Source organism: Bidens hawaiensis, unplaced genomic scaffold (assembly GCF_021521415.1).
Source record: "Bidens hawaiensis isolate Kalapana, Puna unplaced genomic scaffold, B.hawaiensis_p1.1 tig00002572_1, whole genome shotgun sequence".
NCBI lineage: Eukaryota > Viridiplantae > Streptophyta > Magnoliopsida > Asterales > Asteraceae > Bidens > Bidens hawaiensis.
The window spans coordinates 424,789-441,219 of NW_027491140.1; positions in this window are offsets into that span (position 1 = coordinate 424,789).

Below are 16,431 nucleotides of genomic sequence, written 5' to 3' on the forward strand. Positions count from 1 at the left end.
GGACTAATTTTGTCAATTCTTTCCTATTTTCGATTAAATTAACGAAACTTAAACTCCAAGAAATGTTATAGTTGGTCCAATTTCGTTTTCTTGGTGTCCAAGCCAAATTTTGTTAGTTATTGTACTAGATTTTCTCATTAAATAGCTTATTTGGGTTCCTAATTTGTTTTTAGCATCCAAATCGCTTATTTTTGGCATAAATCGAGTAAATTAAGGTGCAAGAAAATGATTATAACTAAAATACAAGTCCATATTCATAAATTACTAATCATTCATGAAATCTACAACTCATTTCATTGATTTGGTCATTAATATCGTATTTAGTTACTTAAATGAGTATAACTTTCAAATATGGTTCGTTTTTGATATTCTTATATAAACAAGACTCATAATCTTTGCCACAAACTTTACCTAAACCCTAAAAGCATGTGGACCTTTGACTTTGCTTACGTGTGGACCTTTGACTCATCGTTTCTGTTGATTCTTTCACTTTCCGGGTAAGTTGTAAACATAGAAATCATTCATATATATTCCCTAGTAAATAAACTTCAATCAATTTCGGTGGTTGAAGGGTGTTGACTGGTCAAATCGTTTAAAACTCGTTAAAGGACAAAAATAGTCAAGTAGTTTCACTTAACGTTTTCTCATACTTCTGGTCGGATTCAACGTTTGATCCATAAGACTTTTATTCTCGTAACGAAATTTTAAGGCTACTGACCAAAACCCAACTTCAGAATTGCTGTTCGGATTCTGGTCAGTACCAGCTCGCTTAAATATTAAAACAAACATAACTTGAATTCTAAACGTCCGTTTGGGTTGATTCCAGCGGAAAAAAGTTCGTTTTTACTTATATTACCATATCCTAAAGTCTCAGATTCTGAATTGTTTATATCATTTGAAATGTAGTGGACGACTCGCTTATTCGTTAGCTCGCTTACTCATATTTATATTAGTTTGTCTTTAATCTAAGGCGAGTTTATCATTCTCCTATTTTACCAACTTTTCTAAAATTTTTGGGGACATATGCGTACCTATCCGTATTTCATACTATATATATATATCAAACAAATGCATCGTGTAATTGTAAGTGACTTAATCAAATATACGTGTTACATGCTTGCTTGTGTTAATATTCATTCATTCGTATATTGTGTTGATATTCATTCATTCGTATATTCGGAGTGGTCCATCATACTCTCATGTATTGGTTCTCATGCTATTGACCAGCGCCCGATTCGCTTGGCAACGGTCTACATACTTGTTTATGGTTTGATTATATTTAATGCTTTTATCACGTTATGCTTATTTATATTGACATGCAAAACTGGTGATAAACTCACTCAACATGTGTTGTTGACAAACTCTGTTTTCTACGCATATGCAGGTTGTTATTGAATTGAAGTTGAAACGTGGACACTTAGAAAGACATTAGGGTTTTAATGAAGAAAAACATGAATTTAAATTGTTATATATATTGATTTGAATTGTTTTGTTATATTTGGATATTGTGTGTGCATTTTAAATAAAATAATTAAATAGATATTGTCACATTTATTTTATGATAGTATCTTTGAGCTGTGAGCAATCGGATCACGCCCCGACATTTCCGCCTTAGCTTGGGGTGTGACAGTGGGAAAATAAAATCCCTAAGCTAGCACTTTATGTCTCACCTTTTGCCTGCTAAAATGTCCGCACACGCATATGAATGAGCATGGGACAACACACTCCTAATCTCCTCGTCTGGTATGCACCATCACGTTACTTGGTCCGCGCCCACATTGAACAAGTTCGGGTCTTCCCATACTTATTGTTTCACCTATGATAGGAAGTGATTCTTCTTCTTTGGCCAAAACTCCAGAATTGTATCTACAACAAGAAAATTAATAATATCAGAAAACAAGTGCTTATCCGGAAAAGAATCATTTATAGCTTAATTAGATTAATTATTTTATTGTATTGTATCTTATCTATTTATTGCACACACACAAATTCCGAGGCTATGCATCACATTCAAAATATTTTTCTAAATCTTTTATTTTTGGTAGATTATCTTTTATTTTGAGAAATTTCTTAAGAATTCCCGTGTTTTTTTTGCTCCTTTACCTTGAAGCATGGGGGTATGACAATGTCGTATAACCATAACTTTAAGTGGTACCGGTAACCAGCTAAATGGTTGCGTGGTAAACATAACCGACTAAACGGTTATACTTACAAATTGTGTTTTTAGTTATTTTAAATTTATTTGATTCGTTGATTCGATATTTAGTTGGGTCGGTTAAATCTCATGTAACGCTCATGGTCCGAACAACTCCATTAATTTGATAATTCGTTAATTAGTTGGGTCCTTGGTTGCAAAAGTCGCTAGGCGCTCCAGGGCGGTCGACTGGGGAATTGCGAGTACTCGGTCTAGGCGGAGAGTACTCGGGGAGTACTCGGACGTAGTAAATTATAATGAAACTAATTTTTTGGAACTTATATATATGTCAAGTATCTAAAGTCTACTAATATTTAAAACAAAATACGTGAATATCAATATAAATAAAAAAGATACATCTTTAAATAATAAAGTATCAAAAATTTGAAGATAATTAACTAAAAAAATGTTAGTCATTCTTTAATATTATAGAAATATGAATTATGTTTAACTTTTTTAAGTAAATAGCTGGCTCGAGTTGATCGACTAGATCCAATTGTGGCGAAGGTTGACCACTTTTGATCGATTCCGAGTAACTAGGCGGACTTAAAGAAATTCGCCTCGGCACCATACCTTGTAGCGGTTAATCGGCGAGTACTCGACGCCTAGTCTGGAGTTTTACAACCATGGTTGGGTCAGTTAAATGCTATGTACATGCTCATGGGCTGAACAACCAATTGTTTATTACACGTTATTTGAATTGGGCCATCAAAACACCATGGAACGCTCATGGGAGGCTAATTCACAAACTTTATGTTGCTTTATTTAGTTGGGCCATTCAAATTGCCATGGAAAGCTCATGGGAGGTCAACTCGTTTGAAATGTTTTATTATTTTATTTGGAAATTTTGAGAAACATTATTTATTAAATTAAATGCTTCAAACTTATATACATTATTTTAAATCCCGACTCGTCCTCGAGTCATCACTTGCACAATTCTATTACACTTCTCTATTGTTCCACACTTACTCATTTCCAAAACTTACCCATCATCTTATAAGGTTTCACATTTAGTCCTCATAGAATGTCTTTCCTTGGAATCAATCATCGTAATCAACGCCGTTCGCCTGCTTCTCATGATTGCCGTTCGACTACTAGAATCGACAAGGAGTTTGCTGCTTATTTCGTTAACCAAACGACCGCCAATCCCGACAAAACTAAAATACGCCGAACAAGAAATCTTATACTAACTCATATCCAATAAAATATTATTTAAATCATCTTTTCTTATTTAAATCCATATTCTCAAACTATAAATTTCTAATTGCTTTTGAATCCTTACCATCAATTTTAACTATAAATATTTTATTACTTCCTGTCTTTCCTCAACTTCATGTTAGTTTCTATAACTTACTTTCCATTTTATAAATCTTTATTATTAAAAATTCAATTATGGTAAATTTTATTATTATCCTCTAAATTTAATTTTCATTTTTAAATTAAAAATTATCCATTAATTAATTTAACTTTATCATTAAATTGACTTTTTGATTAAATCTCCATAGAAATAATCCATTTAGTGATTAAGTTTCGTTATTTAATTGAAATTAAACGATGTTTCATAAATACTTAAACTCCCCACTTTGGTTTCTGATATATATTGAAAATTTTGAATGTTTTAATGATGAATTCGTAGTTGTTAGAACACTCACGGTGGTTCATGCATTTCTAGCCTCGCGTTTATTCTATATACTTCACATCTTATTTTTGGAATCATGATTAATTTAAAATTTGTTATTTACTTGAAAAAAAACACGAATTCCCAATTTAATCTAATTTAATATCTTCAATCACTTACTTTATATTTTATCTAATTTTAAAGATTTAATTGGAATATGACTATCTCGGTGATTCGGGAATATCCGCATCCCAGTTTAATCTATTAAAAATTTGATTCAAATACGTATATTTCCGCATTATTCATAAATTACTAATCATGCATGAAATCTACAACTCATTTCATTGATTTGGTCATTAATATCGTATTTAGTTACTTAAACGAGTATATCTTTCAAATATGGTTTGTTTTTGATATTCTTATATAAACAAGACTCATAATCTTTACCACAAACTTTACCTAAACCCTAAGAAGCATTCTCAGCCGTCACCCCTCTCTATGCCTTATAAAATCCTTTGGTTTTTGCATTATTGTTGAAGATACAAGCTTGTTCTTTTGACTTTGCTTACGTGTGGACCTTTTACTCATCGTTTCTGTTGATTCTATCACTTTCCAGGTAAGTTGTAAATATAGAAATCATTCATATATATTCCTTAGTCAATAACCTTCAATCAATAAAGGTGATTGAAGGGTGTTGACTGGTCAAATCGTTTAAAACTCGTTAAAGGACAAAAATAGTCAACTAGTTTGACTTAACGTTTTCTCATATTTCTGGTCGGATTCAACGTTTGGTCCAGAAGACTTTTATTCCCGTAACAAAATTTTAAAGCTACTGACCAAAACCCAACTTCCGAATCACTGTTTGGATTCTGGTCAGTACCAGCTCGCTTAAATCTTAAAACAAACATAACTTGAATTCTAAACGTCCGGTTGGGTTGATTCCAGCGGAAAAAAGTTCGTTTTTACTTATATTACCATATACTAAAGTCTTAGATTCTGAATTGTTTATATCATTTGGACGCCTCGCTTATTCGTTAGCTCGCTTACTCATATTTATATTCGTTTGTCTTTAATCTAAGGTGAGTTTATCATTCCCCTATTTTACCAACTTTTCTAAATGTTTTGGGGACATATGTGTACCTACCCATATTTCATACTATATATATATATCAAACAAATGCATCGTGTAATTTTGAGTGACTTAATCAAATATACGTGTTACATGCTTACTTGTGTTAATATTCATTCATTCATATATTGTGTTGATATTCATTCATTCGTATATTCGGAGGGGTCCATCATACTCCCATGTATTGGGTTCTCATGCTATTGACCAACGTCCGATTCGCTTGGCAACGGTTTACATACTTGTTTATGGTTTGATTATATTTACCGCTTTTATCACGTTATGCTTATTTATATTGACATGCAAAACTGGTGATAAACTTACTAAACATGTGTTGTTGACAAACTCTATTTTCTGCACATATGCAGGTTGTTATTGAATTGAAGTTGAAGCGTAGACACTTAGAAAGACCTTAGGGTTTTAATGAAGACGAACATGAATTTAAATTTGTTATATATATATTGATTTGAATTGTTTTGTTATATTTGAATATTGTGTGTGCATTTGAAATAAAATAATTAAATAGATATTGTCACATTTATTTTATGATAGTATCTTTGAGCTGTGAGCAATCGGATCACGCCCCGACATTTTCGCCTTAGCTTGGGGTGTGACAGCGGGCAAATAAAACCCCTAAGCTAGCACTTTATGTCTCACCTTTTTCCTGCTAAAATGTCCACACACATATATGAATGAGCATGGGACAACACACTCCTAATCTCCTCGTCTGGTATGCACCATCACGTTATTTGGTCCGCGCCCACACTGAACAAGTTCGGGTCTTCCCATACTTATTGTTTCACCTATTATAGGAAGTGATTCTTCTTCTTCTTTGGCCAAAACTCCAGAATTGTATTTACAACAAGAAAATTAATAATATTAGAAAACAAGTGCTTATCCGGAAAAGACTCATTGATGGCCCTAGCATCTTATTTCTCTTGACTAGGCAATCTGGATAAGTGATCCGTGACCATATTCTCGCTTCCCTTCTTGTCACGGATCTCCACATCGAACTCCTGGAGCAACAAAATCCATCTGATCAAGTGCAGCTTTGCATCCTTCTTTTTCATTAAGTACTTCATTGTACTATGATATGAAAATACAACAACTTTGCTCCCTCAAATATAAGATCTAAACTTATCCAAAGCATATACTACCGCAAGCAACTCCTTTTCCATAGTGCTATAGTCTATTTGAGCATCAGAAGGGTTTTTCTTGCGTAGTATGTGGCAATGGGTTCCTTGTCCACACGTTGACTCAACATGGCCCCGACCGTGTAGTTACTTGCGTCACACGTTATTTCAGAAGGGAGTGACCAATCGGGTGACCAATTTTTTAAGTACATTAAAAACATTTACACAATCTTCATAAAAAACAAATAGTACATCTTTTAGCATTGAATTACACAACGTTTTGTGATTACATTAAAGTTCTTTATAACCGTTGGTAAAATCCGGCATGTCCCAAAAAGGACTGGATGCCCTTAACATTATTAGGGGGAGGTGAATTAGATATAACATTCCCTTTTACCCGGTCAACCTCAATCCATCTACTTGAGATGACATGTACCAAAACCGTTCCCTCTTGAACCATAAAATGGCTTTTCTCCCAACTTAAGACCTTTATAAAACTTTTGTTAATTCATTTAAGCATGATTCAAACGATGAGCCGAATATCAAAAAATAATCCATAAAAATTAAAATGAATCCCCGTACTCATCATGAACCTTTGAAAGATGGTTGGGGCATTACAAAATCCAAATGACATTCGCCTAAATGCGAAAGTGTCATAGGGGCAAGCGAAAGTGGTCTTATGTTGGTCATCAGGATGAATAGCAATTTGATTATACCCCAAATAACCATATAAAAAACAATAATATGCCTGACCTAACAAATTCTCAATGATCTGATAAATGGGGAGGTGGGGGGTGGTAAGTGGTCCTTGGAAGTTGCAGCATTCAACTTCCAAGGGTCAACACAAATTCGCCACTCGATTACCGTCCGGGTGGAAATTTCTTCACTTGCTTCATTATGGGTTATAAGAAAATACCTTCCTTCTTTGGAACTATTTTCATGGGTCTCACCCACGTGTTCTCTAAAATTGGGAAAATGATTCCCTCATCTAACCATTTTAATACCTCCTTCTTCACAACCTCCCCATATTTGGATTCAATCTTCTTTGAGCATCATGTGCGGGTTTCACCTCAGGGTTCATGATGATTTTATGCATCACAATGGATGGACTAATCCCCTTCAAATCTGCTATCATCCATCCTATCACCACTTTATGTTTCTTCAAAACTTCCATTAATGCCTTCTCTTGGTGTTTTAAATTTGAAGCAATGATGGACGGCAATGTCTCATCCCCCCCCCCCCCAAAAAAAAAACATATTTTAGTTGTTTTGGGAGCTCCTTCAATTCAACCACCGGGGAATTTCAAGTGATGGTATCGACTTGGAATCTATAGTGTCCGATACACTCTCCACCTATTGAGACCATGGTGGTTTCCCAATACTCGCAATATGACTTCAAATGCCTTTTCCTCCACTTGTAACCGTAACGAGTGTTCGAATGTTTTCCTGTTACAAATAGCACACTCCTCTGTGGCATCTTCATCATTTTCATGAGGGTTTACTCCATCAATGATGTAAGCTATAAAGCATTCATCACTCACTAGAGGGTTAGAAACATTTTAAAAATCATTCAACCGAAGATTTTTATTTCCAAATGCCATGTCAACTACCTCGGTTCTACAATTTATCAAAGCATTTTCAGTTGCCAAAAAGGGCCTACCAAGAATCACGTTCGGTTACCGTTAGGGTCAAATGTTACATAATCTAAAACCATGAAGTTAACCGGATAATAAAAATCTTCTACCATCACAATTACATCAGCAACAATTCCCTAGGGAGCTTAAGGGTCAAATCATCTGACACCACAATGGTGCCAGCTTTTCTAAGAGGACCAAAATCATATTGGTTATATAAGCTTCCCGGGAGAATACTCACCCCGGCTCCAAGGTCTAACAACGCCCTTGTCATTTTAAAATCACGTACTTGAATGGGTATTATTGGCTTTCCTGGATCTTGGAGTTTAGGTGGGAGGATTCCTGTCAAAACCAAACTCACATTAGCACTTAAATCAACCTATTTAGGTGTTTTATGAGTTTGGTTTTGAGTGCACAAGTCCTTCAAATGCTTAGCATAAGTGGGGACTTGTTTTATGGCATCAATGAGGGGTAAGTTAATTTTAACTTGTTTAAACATTTTAAAAGTCTAGGATGGGTATTCAGAGTGACGTGTACGAGCATCCACGACTAGATCTACCCTACGATGCTATGAGCGGAAATCATAACAAAGTGAAAAAACCCGAAAACATCTCTTTAAAATCCTCAGATATTCATTGATAGCAGTGATAAGAACATTGGATATGACAGTGTAAAGCTTAGGTACTTCATGGACCATGATGTGCTGTAAAACACACATATTTTTCGCACCTTTTATCTACGTTTTTGTATTACATTTTATGTGTTTTAACTTGTTTTAGATAGCTTTTACATATTAATCTTTATTTGGTAGGCTATGGGTGAAAGATTGAAGAAAACCGGACTTTTGGAGCAGTTTACGAGCTTTTTACGCATACGTTTTCAAGTAAAACTCAAATCCCGGCCCGTCTACAACATGAAAAAGCCCAAGCCTCATATTATAACATAATATAAAAAAGAAAAAAAAACCCTAGGAGGGCTGGAACCTGCGATCGGACCAGAGCAGAAGAAAAAAAAAAGAGAAAAAAGTTTTTTTGCAAGCTAGGTCTTGGTGTCTTGGCGGCTAGGGAAGGAAGAACAAACAAAAACAAGCCTCGGTGGTCGTTTAACATCAGTTTCACAGCAGCAAGAGCAGCCGAAAACCAACACATATCCTTTCCTTAAACTATTGTTCATCAATCTTTCTTATTCTTGTTGAATTGTTAACTAGTTTTGCAATTGCTTTAAGGATTGACTTGTTATTGATTAGTATTGATTGTTGGATGATTATTATGATGATTGGTATGAGTTTAATGATGATTTTGTTGAGTGTTTGCTGCTGTCCAAAAATTATGAGAGGCTAATCTTGTTAGTTCTACCTAGGAAAGATGAAAATTGTTAGTGTTTGATAGGTTTTATGGATTGTTTGATTGATAGACCTTAATTGCTATTGTAAAGTTTGATTTAGACATGAAATAGGTTGTGTTTAAGGGCTGAAAATTATATCAATTTATTGCATAAATCTTGTGTGTACTTGGTGTTTAGGGTTTATTTGCGGTAGGTACCACCGTAGGGTTTTGTTGCGTGATTATTTGGATTAAGTACAGTGGTTAGACACCTTCTTTGACACCGAGAGGTGATAAGAAGTAGGGTCGTCTCATTACCTTTGCATGCTAGAATAAGGATTGCGCGAGAGCGAGTTTGTTTCTTGTCAGGTTTAGGTGTTTTGAGCGACTAGTTGATCTATTTTGGTTTAAGTTGAATTGTTCCTCTATCCTTGATTGTGTAGTATTCATTGCCATTAGGGTCGAGTGTTAGTGAGACCGAGAGGTGATCTAGCATTAGAACACGTTAGCAATTATTTCCCGGTTTGGTCGTTTTAGCTGATTTTGAGTAGTTAGGGTTTATTGAGTGAGACCGAGAGGTAATCCAGTGAGCCCGAGCGATCCTTAGTCGTGACATCTTTAGGGACCGGTGTCTTGAAGTCATTCAATCCATTAGCTTGTTAGGCCTACAATTTGATTCAGACCTAGGTCGACGTTTTTCTCCACCCTAAGTTAACACAGTTAGTTCCCCGTTAAGTTTTCTATTTTTTGTAAGTTTTGTCAGTCAGTCTAGTTAGTTCATTAAGTAATTAAAAATCAAAAATCAATTAAATATTATTCTAAGGTAGGTCTTGTCTAGGGTTAGTAATCGTTAGCTTCTTACGTGTCCACGTGTTCAATACTCGGACTTCCTAGGTCTATACTACTTGCTATCGGTACACTTGCCGGTTGTGTGTGGTTTTAGGATTTTCGTTTTAGTATTAAAACTTAGTTGTGAGGGTCATTATTATAGGGTTATTAGTCACACATCAGACCAACTTAACCAAAAGGTTGGAAGGACTCAAAGACCAAGAAACCTAATTATAGGCACACTTGGGACTTATGCGGCGCATAACTTATGCGACGTATATCTTATGTGCCGCATAAGATGCTTGTGTTAGACATTAACGTACAATTCATTTCCTAATTCACATGCTATCACGAACTAACAACACAAGACCTAAGTACTAGACATTTCATGCTCTTACAATATCCCCCTTGGATAGAACTTGTCTTTTGGCATCTAAGAAAATATACATTTCGTTCTTCAACAAACTGCCTGTAAGGCCCTGGACCCTGGGAACCCCACAGTTGGTAATCATTCAGAACGCTTGTAAAATAATTAAGCTTAAAACCAACATCTCAGAGTATAATTCAGTGAAAAACATAAATAATAAAATAAGTTCCCAAAACCCGGGAATTTTGCCCAAAATCAACATAGTTATCTTTAAATAAAAACTTTCAAAAATAAATGTTTAATAGTAAAACTTCAATTCCCGTATGTCCTTCACCGTCCAAGTAGCTTCGTGCACGTCCAAGCGATAAGGCATCCTCTTCCTAACCTGAAACTCACACTAACATGCACACAAAGTCAGCTTGAGCTGAGCGAGTTCAAGTTTTAAGTTAATAAAATCAGTAAATAATAGTTATGATAGTCATACAAAAAGTTTAAAAAAAGTAAAAGGGTGCGTCCATCAAATCATCATTACCGAAAACTAAACATCCTCATACATACATATACAAAATGTATATGTAAACATCCTTTCAATTACATCTCTATATATATCACAGTATATATATATATAACATCCACGTATAACATCATGGTCGAGCAAACGTACAACTCAAACACGTAACATCAGTGCATGCAAACACAAAGTAGGCATACACAACATTAGTAGTCGAAACGACTACAACATCGCCAGATATAGGCCAAGAAATAATGTATATATATATATATATATGTATATATATATATATGTATATATATATATATGTATATATATATATGTATATATATATATATATATATATTTAACATCCCAAGGCCTACCATATGCTAGCAAGCCTATATAAATTCGTTTAAAACCTTTCATCATGTAAGAAAACACTTAGGTGTGCATGCTAGCCCAAAAGTAAAAAGAGTAAAAAGGGCATCATGAACTCACCTGAAATCAATCGAACACCTACAACGAGCTAGGAAATCCCTAAGTGCACAATCACAAGCAAGGGCCTGTAAATTATACACAACACGTTACTAAACTAGACCGTAAGAACACTCTTGCCTAATGGGCTGTTCAAGCCCAACGCTTTGGCACAAGGCCCAACACTTGGCCCAAGGCCCAACAACTTGGCCCAAGGCCCAACAACTTGGCCTAAGGCCCAACACTTGGCCCAAGGCCCAAGGATAATCAAATCGGGTCGAATGCGCGAGTAATAAACCTTAAAACCATTTGTTAAACGAATCAACCCCGAATGGACCAAATTCCATTTTAGATTTTTTCATTCATCAAGATTATGTCACCCGAGTTGATAGGGTTGAAGGTTCCTTTTTACAACTCTTACTTTAACGTTTAAACGAAAATTCGCGCACCGCCGACTTGATTGACGAAGCACTAACCACAACAGCCCCGAGCATCAAAAAAGTAGTTTTTCCACAGCCCTTAAACCCCCCTTGGTCTGTACAAACTGATTCGGTCGGTCACCTGATCAATTAACGCATCAAACTCAACAATTTGCAATTCTACACCCGATAAACCCTAGTTTTCGAATTAAAATCGATTGACCGACCTAAACTCCTCCAATGACCACGAAATTTTAATATGATGTAAATGCCATACATGGGGATCTTTCTACACCGGAAACTCTATTTATCCACGGGAAGTGGGTCAATTACACCTTGGCCGAAAATCTGTCCAACGAAAAGTTTTGGCAAAATTAAGCATCAAAACGATTAGGGGTGAACAAAAAGAGAGTTGGGGCTTGTAGTACATACCTTGAACTACTTCTAGGAGCTTGCAATCGATCAAAAAGTCGAAGCAATGAAAGGGGGGTGGGGCTGGAACCTGCCGATCGCCACTGTAGCTGAACTAGGGTTTAGGTTTTTTTGTTTAGTGTTATATCATAAAACTTTTTCATTCTAGCCCCCGAAAAATAATAATAATGCACCTTGGGAGAAATGTTGAGCGATGAGACGTACCGGGATGACGTAAAGGCTTCTGAGGAACGTCGGATAGGTCCCAAGAATTATACATACTCTACAATCCTTAATTCTTGAAACCGGAATTAACGGGCGTTACACTGCCCCTTGGATATTGCTTAGATTTAGGTCAACAAACAACTTAATCATCAAGATAAAAGACCTCTTTGACATTATGCTTTCCCGATCCTCTTCAAATGATTTGACTTTTAAGTCTATTCACCATCGGTTTTAAAATCAAGTCTTGTATCTTTCATGAGTCAATCCACAATCTTCAATCCACTGCTATCTCATTCCATTTCCCATATCCACTAATGATGAATCCCCAAATACACCTTGATTATACTTTTAAAACTCATTGTATTTGATCCATCAATCCATCATCAATCACATGGGAAAACCAACAAACATTTAATCCCATGTCTTCTCTCCAAGTTCAAGATCTTGATACTCAATGTATAAGCATTTATAGCTTGTAAATGACGATAACGTGTATGTTCATATATCAACGTGTAAGTATTGTATGCAACGCATAAGTATGTATGAACCAAATGATCTTACAAGCAGGTAAGCACTTACACGTTGACATTTCAACATGTAGGTTATACGGAGAGGATACGGTATGAAGAGTTAACAATGAAGTGAATAAACCGTATATGTTGTAAGGTACTTATGCGGCGCATATGTTATGGCCGTATAACTTATGCGGCACATAAGTTGGCAATGAAGGTTTTTCACAAAATTTTCTGGGAAAACGATGATGAAATGATCTAACTTTTGAGTATGATGTTCGACACCACGAATTTGACAATATGTGAAGTTTTGGTGAAGTTTGAACGGCTACATCGTCTGGAATGATCAAAAATGTGTTGAAAAGAAAGGTTTTTGAGCTTTTCTAGGTAGATCATGAGCCACAAGACTCTGATACCAATTAAAAGTCTAGGATGGGACTTCAGAGTGACGTGTACGAGCATCCACGACTAGATCCCTACGATGCTATGAGTGGAAATCATAACAAAGTGAAAAACTCGAAAACATCTCTTTAATCTCCTCATATATTCATTGATAACAGTGATAAGTACATTGGATATGACTGTGTAAAAGCTTAGGTACTACATGGACCAACTCCACTAGAAGGTTGGAAGGACTCAAAGACCAAGAAACCTAATTATAGGCACACTTGGGACTTTTGCGTACAATTCATTTCCTAAATCACATGCTATCATGACCTAACAACATATGTAACACCTGTTAATTCCGGTTTCAAGAATTAAAGCTTGTAGAGTATGTATAACTCTCGGGATTTATCCGACGTTTCTCGGAAGCTTTTGCGTCATCTCGGTACGTTAAACCATTTAACTTTCCTTCCATTTTGCCTTACACTTCAATTTGGAGGGACTTGGATGTAACTTTTGTTGTTATATCATAAAACAAAACAAACCCTATCCCTAACTCCTACCAGCAGCCGATCGCAGCAGCTACAGCCCTCCCACCTCATTTTCCGTGCAGCTCCAGCCGAGTTCCAGCCCTCCCGAGTCTAATTCAAGGTCAGTATTAAGTGTCTACAACTCTTTTACACCTTAATTGATCATAATAACGCGTTTATTGGTCGTTAAGATTGAGCTTTGATGATAACAGCTTGCTGAAAAATTCGTATACGTTTATTGTAGGGTCTGTAACGCGATGTTAATCCACTTTTTTTGATCGATTCTTGATTCCATGATGTTCTCCTTTGATTCTAGTTTCTAGAAAGGTATAATACGTAATTTTTGGACGAGATTTGAATGGTTTTTTATGATTTTATAAAATCGAGTGTCAAAGCTGATGCGGGATGACGGATTCTGGTCTGTCTTCCCGACGTCATAACCTTTTTTCGACAGGTCCAAATTGGTTGGTTCCACTTCTAGAAGTTATTATTTTGAGTTAGGAATCAAACTCAATTGGAATCGTTTAATTTGGTTCTGTAATGAATTTTATAAAAATAAAACCATTTTGTTGCGCACTGAAATAGCTGCACGTACCTTGCTGTGTTGGAGGAATTTTTAAAATTTTTGTGTCCAATAGAAAAATATAATAAAAATATTTTTATAAACCTAAGACATTTATTAAAGTCTGGTAAAAATTTAATAATATATTTCAAAGGTTATCCTATGTAAATAAATGCATCTTCGCATGCTAAAATCTACACGTTTTACTCGTTATTGATCGATAAGTTCGTTTTAGGCTCAACCGGTGGTTGTTCAATTGTGTTCTTCTCGGGGCTGTTTGAAGTGAGTTTTTGCGCCACAATCTTCCTTGGTATATCCCGTATATCATACTCAAAGATCATGTTCTTAGGTGTTCGTTAAGTTGATCAACTAGTTGTAGTTTGATTGTTATGTTCGGTTGTCTAGAATTGTTGAGTTTGATGCGTTAATCGGTTGGATGACCAACCGAATCAGTTTGCATGGCCCTAGGGGAGTCTAAGGGCTGTGGGAAAATTATTTTTTGATGCTCGGGGCTGTTGTGGTTAGTGCTTCGTCAATCGAGTCGGCGGTGCGCGAAATTTCGTTTAAATGTTAAAGTAAGAGTTATAAAAAGGAAACGTCAACCCTATCAACTCGGGTGATATAATCTTGATGAATGAAAAGATTTAAAATGGAATTTGGTCCATTTGGGGCTGATTCATTTAACCAATGGTTTTAAGGTTTATTACACGCGCATTCGACCCGATTTGATTACCCTTGGGCCTTGGGCCACGTTGTTGGGCCTCGGGCAAAGTTGTTGGGCCTCGGGCCAAGTGTTGGGCCTTGGGCCAAGTTGTTGGGCCTTGGGCCAAAGTGTTGGGCTTCGGCGGCCCATTAGGCAAGTGTGTCCTTGCGGTTTAGTTTAGTAACGCGTTGTGTATAATTTACAGGCCCTTGCTTGTGATTGTGCACTTAGGGATTTCCTAGCTCATTGCAGGTGTTCGGTTGATTCAGGTGAGTTCATGATGCACTTTTTACTCTTTTTACTTTTGGGCTAGCATGCACACCTAAGTGTTTTCTTACATGATGAAATGTTTTAAACGAATTTATATAGGCTTGCTAGCATTTGGTAGGCCTTGGGATGTTAAATATATATATATGTATATACATTATTTCTTGGCCTATATCTGGCGATGTTGTAGTCATTTCGACTACTGATGTTGTGTATGCCTACTTTGTGTTTGCATGCACTGATGTTACGTGTTTGGGTTGTACGTTTGCTCGACCCTGATGTTATACGTGGATGTTATATATATTTATATATACTGTTATATATATAGGGATGTAATTGAAAGGATGTTAAATCTATATATATATATACATTATTGCTTGGCCTATATTTGGCGATGTTGTAGTCGTTTCGACTACTGATGTTGTGTATGCCTACTTTGTGTTTGCATCCACTGATGTTACGTGTTTGGGTTGTATGTTTGCTCGACCCTGATGTTATATGTGGATGTTATATATATATACTGTTATATATATAGGGATGTAATTGAAAGGATGTTTACATATACATTTTGTGTATGTATGTATGAGGATGTTTAGTTTTCGGTAATGATGATTTGATGGATGCACCCTTTTACTTTTTAAACTTTTGGTACGACTATCATAATTATTACTACTGAGATTATTTACTTAAAACTTGAACTCACATAGCTCAAGCTAACTTTGTGTGCATGTTAGTGTGACTTTCAGGTTAGGAAGAGAACGCCTTATCGCTTGGACGTGCACGAAGCTACTTGGATGGTGAAGGGCATACGGAAATTGAAGATTTTATTATTAAACATTTATTTTTAAAAGTTTTTATTTAAAGATAACTATGTTGATTTTGGGCAAAATTCCCGGGTTTTGGGAACTTATTTTATTATTTATGTTTTCTGCTGAATTATACTCTGAGATGTTTGTTTTAATGGAAGAAACCGTTTCAAGTTTAATTATCTTTACGAGTGTTTTGAATGATTACCAACTGTGGGGCTTTCGGGGTTCGGGGCCTTACAACACAAGACCTAAGTACTAGACATTTAATGCTCTTACAGAAACCTTGTTATTATTTATTCTAGTAAAAAACATGGGATCTTACATATACCCACCTTCATCTCGATTAGGGCTTTAAAAGTGTCAAATGCTTCATGTTTTTCATTCAACAACAAAGTTCACATATATTGTAAATAATATTCTA